This window comes from Nerophis lumbriciformis, linkage group LG04 (genome assembly GCF_033978685.3).
Source record: "Nerophis lumbriciformis linkage group LG04, RoL_Nlum_v2.1, whole genome shotgun sequence".
Classification (NCBI taxonomy): domain Eukaryota; kingdom Metazoa; phylum Chordata; class Actinopteri; order Syngnathiformes; family Syngnathidae; genus Nerophis; species Nerophis lumbriciformis.
Window position 1 is genome coordinate 57,772,889 of NC_084551.2, and position 9,450 is coordinate 57,782,338.

General features: G+C 38.7%; 1 protein-coding gene across 6 annotated transcripts in view; it reads right to left on the reverse strand.

Annotated features, from left to right (window-relative positions):
* The window catches only part of adcy3a (adenylate cyclase 3a), a 67,207-nt gene extending 65,790 nt beyond the window's left edge, over window positions 1–1,417 (reverse strand). For all 6 annotated transcript variants that reach the window (XM_072913087.1, XM_072913088.1, XM_061958251.2 and 3 more), the window contains exon 1: window positions 1,229–1,417. The gene's annotated coding sequence lies outside the window, so the exon portion shown is untranslated. The remainder of the gene's footprint in view (window positions 1–1,228) is intronic.
* Window positions 1,418–9,450: the final 8,033 nt, after the last annotated feature.

Sequence of the window (9,450 nt, forward strand, 5' to 3'; positions counted from 1 at the left end):
GGCGGGCAGGTAAGCTGCTTACCTGCTGCGCGTGACGCCGGCCGCGGCGAAGGCGGACGAGGCGGGGTGTCGGTGCGGTGGGCGCGGTGGTGACCCTGGACGTGCGTCGGGCCCTTCTCGCAGATCGCCTCAGCTACGGCTCCCGGTGGGGCCCTCTCGGGGGAAGGGGCCTCGGTCCCGGACCCCGGCGAGGCGTCCTTTCTCCGCTCCGTAAAAGTGTCCATCTCTTTTTTTTTTTTTCTTCTGTTGTGGCATATGCAGCAGGTGCCTGCTCGTTTTTCGTATGTGGGTAACAACATTTAACTATGTATATATATTTCCGAATTGGTTTAACTGCCACCCGCCTGAATCTATTTAAAATCTAATTTTTTTTAATTTTAACCGCCCGACCCGACCCGCGGATGAAATCTAATTTTTTTTAATTTCATCCGCCCGATCCGCGGATAATCCCCGAACTCCGCGGTTGTGCCCGCAAACCGCGCATCTCTAGTAGTTAGTATGTTCCAATAGCAGCAGAAGTGCACTTTTTGGAGAGCTGTATTATTTTCAGTTTTGTGCCCAAGGGACTGATTTTATTTAACACTATATTATTATTAATACACCTATAGTGATCACAGAGACAGGTTGTTTTTGTGTTACTGTATGTATTTGTTTTTTCTGAAAAATCCCACTTAATATACTTTGGGTAACAACAGTCAATATATATATATATTTTTTTAGGGGGGTACAACAGTCAATATTTATTAGTTTTTTAAAAATGTTCTTATAAAATAAAAGTGAGCTTTTGTTAAACCAAATATTGTGTTTTTTTCCATATACAACAACCTATCTGGATTCGATAAGAGAATCGATAAGGAATCGGTTTGATAAGAGGATTCGATAATGGGCTCGAACTCGATCATTTCTTCTCAAACATCATCCCTAATTATGACTATCATTACTTTGACTTGTATATTTGTTGTTGTTATTATTGATATTATTGTTATTGTGATGATGGTTGCAATGAATGGTGATGATTATGATAGTCCATAGTGGGTGGTTGCAGATGGAGACTAGTCATGGCGGGACTAGAAAAGACACTTTGTGATGGAACACTAGCACAGTTCCACACTACTAGCACACACGTCACGTCACGTCACGTCACGTCAAGTGTTCCCTGCTGTGTCCAAATGGCGTTCATAGAAGCTGCTTTCGCCCTTCCTTCTTCCAGATGTGGAACATTATTTACCTAGCAGCCTGGACAGCCTCCTTCCCCGCGGCCTGTCGTCCCGCCAATGTCCGGTCAGCAATGTCCAGTCAGAGCGGCCGAGTCCAGGTCAGCTGTGTGGGCTGCGGACGAAGAGGTGTGACATCCAAATCCACTCCGAGTGGATCTTATTGTGCGTCTTCTTGCCTCTTTTCCGCATAACACTCCGCTTCCAACATGCGCACGGAAGCTAGCGCGATCACTACTTCCGCTTCTTTCCAAATTAAACCGCTCGGCATATTTCTGGTTGTTTATTAAAGATGTCATGTTTGACAGCAAAATGCTCTTCCCACTTTAGATTTCTATTTCTATTCACATCCGTCCATCTGTAAAACATAATTCCATGAATTAACTGCCTCCTTTTGCCCTTTGTATGAGTTGTTGTCATACATCGCGCTCTTGTATTGAAGGAACTATTGTTAAACATCCGCACTAATCACGTGTTTCACTGCCGCGCTTCACACGTCCTTCTCCACACTTCAGTATCCCCGCCCTCTGGTACCAACATACAGTCCTGGTCAAAAGTTTACATACACTAGTAAAGAACATCATGTCATGGCTGTCTTGACTTTACAATCTTATTTGTTTGTGATGTAGTGATTGGAACACATACTTGTTGCTCACAAAAAACATTCATGAAGTTTGCTTCTTTTAGGAATTTATTATGGCTCTACTGAAAATGTGAGGGTGAAAAGTATACATACAGCAATGTTAATATTTGCTTACATGTCCCTTGGCAAGTTTACCTGCAATAAGGCGCTTTTGGTAGCCATCCACAAGCTTCTGCTTGACCACTTGACCACTAAATTGCTGCAGTTCAGCTAAATGTGTTGCTTTTCTGACACATACCTGCCAACTACTCCGGTTTTCCCGTAATTAGTACGGTTTTCATCAACCTATTCCGGGTTACGGTTGCAGTGATAAAAAATACGGTTTTTCATTAATTGAAAAAAAAAATTTTTTTTTAAGTTTTATTCACGAAATCGCGTAACAACAATGACAATCGACACTGCTTCCCGTAACTTCCTATCGAGCCATTCCGAATGCCATGCGCGAGGCTATTTATAGCACCGCTGCCAAGCACGAGGCCATTGTTTCCAAACGAGCGAACGATCATGGAATCAGTCGGAGAAAAATCGCATACGAGTCTTAAACCGAAAAGAAAACTGCAGTCATTCCGTGAAGAATATTCAAAAGCCTATCCGGGAATAATTATCCGTTCCAAAAAGGGTGAAAACTACGCGAATTGCACCTTGTGCAGACAAGATTTTTCGATCGGACACGGAGGAATTAGCGATGTAAAAGACCACGTTGGGACAAAAAAACACAAGTCTAATGCCGTTGCTAGCGATACAAGTGGAAAACTTTCAACGTTTTTCGTCGCCCAAACAGATTCTTTGGATGTGATAAATGCCGAAGTTTTATTTACGGAGGCAATAATTTCGCAAACAAAAAGGTAATGACACCAATGTTATCTATTGGAATTGTTTAGTACTGTTATACTGTTAAAAGTGTTTATACTATTTATGCTTTTAAGTCCAAGTTGAAGAAATCTTGTTAAATGTTGACAGCATAACTACCAAAATACAGAAGTATGTCCTTAATATATTTGCAGTGCTATTTCTGTTGAAAAGTTAAAATGATTACATTAGAGATGTGATGTGCCACTTTTCAAGTGTCTGATGGCTTAAATTAATTTTCATTAATTTTTCATATTTTGAATTCTTTTGAAAGGCTTACAAAAAAACTACATTTGAATTGTAATTCCATGCTATTGACAGGACTATTAATTTTAATGAAGTTAGCTTACCATGTTTACAGTATGATAATTGTGATAGAAATGTGAATTTTAGGCACAGAATATTTTTTACAATTGAACAAGGCAGTAGATTATACAAGCTTGGACAGAAAGTTAATAATGACACCAATTTTTTTTTTAATGGAATTGTTTAGTACTGTTTTACCATTTGTTTACTGTAAAAAGTGTTTATACTGTTTATACTTTCAATTAACAAATTGAAGTCTTGTGAAAGGTTGACAGGATAACTGGCATTAACTGTCAAAATAATTTCAAACTATTGAAGTTAGCTTACAGAATAAACATGTCAATCAACCCATATGATTTTTGCTGTAATATTTTTGTTTTGAAAAGTCACTGTGACTGATAGAAAAGTGATGGTTTTAGCAACATTTTAACCTGTCTGAATGCTAATAATCATTTTGCGTCGGGGGGCGAAGGAGCCCCCCACCAGGACTTTGTCCTGGACCTAACGGGGCCTGCGGCCCTTGGACCCTGGCTACTAGGTTTTTCTGATTTCAAAAGTTGGCAGGTATGCTGACATGGACTTGACAGAACTTTCCTCCAGAAGGTCTTATCTTTCTCCATGTGATGTCAGATGAAACAAAAATGGAGCTGTTTGGCCACAATACCCAGCAATATGTTTGGAGGAGAAAAGGTGACGCCTTTAATCCCCAGGAGCACCATGCCTACTGTCAAGCATGGTGGTGGTAGTATTATGCTCTGGGCCTGTTTTGCTGCCAATGGAACTGCTGCTTTAAATGGGACAATGAAAAAGGAGGATTAGATCCAAATTGTTCAGGACAAGCTAAAATCATCAGCCCGGAGGTTGGGTCTTGGGCGCAGTTGGGTGTTCCAACAGGACAATGACCCCAAACACACCTCAAAAGTGGTAAAGGAATGGCTAAATCAGGCTAGAATGAAGGTTTTAGAATGGCCTTCCCAAAGTCCTGACTTAAAGGTGTGGACAATGCTGAAGAAATAAGTCCATGTCAACACATTTAGCTGAACTGCAGCAATTTAGTGGTCAAGTGGTCAAGCAGAAGCTTGTGGATGGCTACCAAAAGCGCCTTATTGCAGGTAAACTTGCCAAGGGACATGTAAGCAAATATTAACATTGCTGTATGTATACTTTTCACCCTCACATTTTCAGTAGAGCCATAATAAATTCATAAAAGAAGCAAACTTCATGAATGTTTTTTGTGACCAACAAGTATGTGCTCCAATCACTACATCACAAACAAATAAGAAATGATTGTAAAGTCAAGACAGCCATGACATGATGTTCTTTACAAGTGTACGTACACTTTTGATCGAGACTGTATCTTTTTTTTTTGCATTAGAATACATTTAATCATATTTAACTTATAATTAATACACAGACTTGGACATAATGAGACATTTATTTTGTCTTACTAAATGTCTTCTTATTTTGATATTAAAAAAACTACCAAAAAAAGCACATACATGTAATTGTTTTACTTGAATGTAGCCACAAACATTACATGAACATTAATAGCCCCCAAATGTGTTTTTCAAAATAAAATAAATACTCTATTGCTTGTAATCCTGGTATGTGTTGTCAATGCAACTTTCCAGCAATTTCTATAAAATAAATAAAATCAATTGCGTACGATTAAATGAGACTCATTAAAATTATGAATTGTGATGAAACAAGATAAATATCAGTTTTGAAAATGGGAGTAACCGTGAAGGATGACTATTTTCAATTTGGATGACTCATGATCCAACATAGTAACGCTGCCTGAGGTTGAGCCAATCAGTGGCGAGCATTCTGAACTAGTCTAGTAGTCAATGCTACCGTGATGTTGATATTTGTACCTCATTAAGCTGTTTAAGCTTGAAATAGACTTCATTTAGGCCTAAAATACATCAAATATGCTTTCAAAAATGTGCAACATCAAACTGCATGTCACTCTGCATATTGCTTACCTTTGTAAACAACTAGCAAAAACAATGAATAATTAAATGAACAAAATAGGGGGGGAAATTATAATATTAATCGTGTAGAAAAAACACTTTAAAATGAAAAATGAAAGACAAAATGTATTTAAAAAAATGACATGAAAAAATAAATAATGAACAACTTACTAATGAGACCACAAATGATCAACAGTTCCCGTTTACAACAACTCATGTGTTGACTGTTTTCAAACAAGTAACAACAAATGAGAAGCATGTACAAACTACAAAAGCAGTGAAGTTGTCAGGTTGTGTAAATGGTAAATAAAAAGAGAATACAACAAATCCTTTTCAACTTATATTCAATTGAATAGACTGCAAAGACAAGATATTCCATCTTCACACTCAGAAACTTTGTTAGTTTTCTGCAAATATTTGCTCATTTGGAATTTGATGCCTGCAACATGTTTTGAAAAAGTTGAGGAATGCTCATCAAAGACTTATTTGGAACATCCCACAGGTGAACATGCTAATTGGGAACAGGTGGGTGCCATGATTGGGTATAAAAGCAGCTTCCATGAAATGCTCAGTCATTCACAAACAAGGATGGGGCGAGGGTCACCACTTTGTCAACAAATGCCTGAGCAAATTGTTTAAGAACAACATTGCAAGGAATTTAGGGATTTCACCATCTACGCTCCGTAATATCATCAAATTGTTCAGAGAATGTGGAGAAATCACTGCACGTAAGCCATGATATTACACACCTTGGATCCCTCAGGCGGTACATCAGTGTGTAAAGGATATCACCACATGGGCTCAGGAACACTTCAGAAAACCACTGTCAGGAACTACAGTTGGTCGCTATATCTGTAAGTGCAAGTTAAAACTCTACTATGCAAAGCCACAGCCATTTATCAACAACACCCAGAAACGCTTCGCTGGGCCCGAGCTCATCTAAGATGGACTGATGCAAAGTGGAAAAGTGTTCTGTGGTCTGACGACTCGAGTCCACATTTCAAATTGTTTTTGGAAACTGTGGACCAAAGAGGAAAAGAAGCATGGGGACAGTGAAAGTGTAAAAGGCAGCATGTGTGATGGTATGGGGGTGTATTAGTGGCCAAGACATGTTCTAGGGTGAAAGTGTAGAAGGCAGCATGTGTGATGGTATGGGGGTGTATTAGTGGCCAAGACATGGGTAACTTACACATCTGTGAAGGCGCCATTAATGCTGAAAGGTACATACAGCTTTTGGAGCAACATATGTTGTTATCATGGACGCCCCTGCTTATTTCAGCAAGACGATGCCAAGCCAGGTGTTAAAACAGCGTGGCTTCATAGTAAAAGAGTGCAGGTACTAGACTGGCCTGCCTGTAGTCCAGACATTGAAAATGTGTGAAGGCTAAAATATGAGAAGGGAGACTGTTGAACAACTTAAGCTGTACATCAAGCAAGAATGGGAAAGAATTCCACTTCAAAAATGTGTCTCCTCAGTTCTCAAACCTTCACTGAGTGTTGTTAAAAAGAAAGGCCATGTAACACACTGGTAAAAATGCCCCTCTGACTACTTTGCTGCCATTAAATTCTAACTTCATGATTGTCTGCAGCAAGTAAGAAAGTTTGTCAGTGTGAACATGAAATATCTTGTCTTTGCAGTCTATTCAATTGAATATAAGTTGAAAAGGATTTGTTGTATTCTCTTTTTATTGACCATTTACAACTTCACTGCTTTTAGGCTTGGTAGGTTATAATTGACCAGCAGATTGCTGATATTTCAAAAGCTTCAGGGAAATGAGCAAGACAAAGATTAAAGCAGTGTGAAAGGTGTGCAGTGTCACCACCACAATTACACTCCTTTACCTTTTCAGAGGGGAAAAAGATAACAAATAATCCATTGGAACAAATCAATAGAGAGGTAAATAAAAAAAGATGCTTATGGAACATGACTTCAGAGGTGGAGAGAGGAAAGCCAAGAGGAAAGTGAAAGTGGAGGGTCAAAGACATCATTAGCAGCCATGGCTAGCAGGCTTGTATGGATTGTTCCACTCCAACTGATCCATGTTCTACTTTCTGATCCCACATGTTGACTTTGCACTCTCCCACTGGGCCAGGAAATACACTATATTGACTAAAGTATTTGGCCAGCCATCCAAATGATGAGAATCAGGTGTCCTAATCACTAATCACAGGTGTATCAAATCAAGCACTTAGGCATGGAGACTGTTTCTACAAACATTAGTGAAAGAATAGGCCGCTCTCAGTGATTTCCAGCGTGGAACTGTCATAGGATGCAACAAATCCAGTCCTGAAATTTCCTCGCTCCTAAATATTCCAATAACACACATGACGTGCTGGGTGTATAAAGCATATTATTGTGTGAATGTTTGGAGCACTCACACAAATAACACACATGACGTGCTGGGTGTATAAAGCATATTATTGTGTGAATGTTTGGAGCACTCACACAATAACACACATGACGTGCTGGGTGTATAAAGCATATTATTGTGTGAATGTTTGGAGCATTCACACAAATAACACACATGACGTGCTGGGTGTATAAAGCATATTATTGTGTGAATGTTTGGAGCATTCACACAAATAACACACATGACGTGCTGGGTGTAGAAAGCATATTATTGTGTGAATGTTTGGAGCACTCACACAATAACACACATGACGTGCTGGGTGTATAAAGCATATTATTGTGTGAATGTTTGGAGCATTCACACAAATAACACACATGACGTGCTGGGTGTATAAAGCATATTATTGTGTGAATGTTTGGAGCACTCACACAATAACACACATGACGTGCTGGGTGTAGAAAGCATATTATTGTGTGAATGTTTGGAGCATTCACACAATAACACACATGACGTGCTGGGTGTATCATCATCAATATAAAGTGTCTCACTCCATGGACACGTTTCTGTTTGGTCCAGCTGGCCAGGGACGTTTCCAGTTGATTTTGGGTAAGCACTCCATTTATGTCAGCATAGCCTGGCTCCAAGTTCCACATTTACACCGTCAAGTCATGGCGACCTCGCTCTCTCGGCTTCCGTCTGATCCAACGTCTCCTTCTTCCTTCCTTCCTTCCTTCCTTCTAAGAAGTAGTTCATCTTCAGTATATTCAGTTTCAAAAAGATAAAGCTGTGAATCCTCATTTGTCAAAAAATAGTCGTCTTTGCTGTCTGTTACCAAGTCTGACATGATTACAACACACACTCGTATTTGTTGCCAGGAGTAGCAACACACGGTAGATGCCGGAAGTCAGATGTGCACTGCTATGGAAACGGAAAAAAATGTGCCAACGAAAAAAGTTCTGGTAATGCATAAAATTACCAAAATATGGTAAATATTGTACATATTACATATTGTTATGAAGGTGTCTGTTACTACATTATATATATACTTGCAGTGTGTATATTGTACATATTACATATTGTTTTGAAGGTGTCTGTTACTACATTATATATATATTAATTTATTTTATTTATAAATTTCAACATTTACAAACAGTTGAGAAATAATAATCAAAGTAAGTACAAAAACGGAACAAAACAGCGCCAGGGGGTTGTAAATTCAAAGTAACTAAAATAGAATGCAATATATATATATATATATATCAGGGCCGGCCCGTGGCATAGGCCGTATAGGCAAATGCTAAGGGCGCCGTCCATTAGGGGGCGCCACGCCAGTGCCACAAATGTTGGAGAAAAAAATAAAAAAGTTGGTACTATTATTTCTAAATACAAAAAATAATCCCTCGTTAATTAAAATGCAAAGTAAAGCCTATATAATAGAAATATTATTTGTTACAACATTACGCCCCCCCGCACGGTGCGCCCCCTTCCCTTCCCGTATCATGACTCTTTTTGGACGTCACCACATCAAAAAATCAACACAAGATGTCAAAACGACCAAAACTGTCAGGTGCCCAGGGAAGAAAAAAGAGAAAAGAAGAGGAGGAGAAACAAGAAAAGACAGAGGTAGCAGGTAGGTAACGTTAGCCTACATTAAATTATTTGTCTGTTACAGAATGTGATAGTAACCTGGCTTTTTAGCATTAAGCTAATGTTACATGATTCGGCAATTGCTAATCAATAAATAGCTATTCTGTTTTAACGTCAGGTTAATATTGTGGAGGGGGCTAAATTGTTATGGAAAATAATAATGTAACGTTAGGTAATTACAGTACTCCCACCTTAAAATTCCTCAGGGACATTTGTATTAGATCTTTTAAGCAGGTGTTTTTTTGTTTACATTGTTATTGCCTTCTGGTTAGCTAATGTTTGCCCTGCAGGTAATAGTCACTTTTCCACCCCTTTATATATTAGGTATAGTTGTAAGCCTAGTTGTTAAAGTGCACATCATTAATGTTAATTAAGCAATATGTATGTAAAAAATATTGTATTTATATATTCATTTTTTATTTTTTGCATTCATTTATTTATTAATATTTTTTTTTATCTTGTTAACT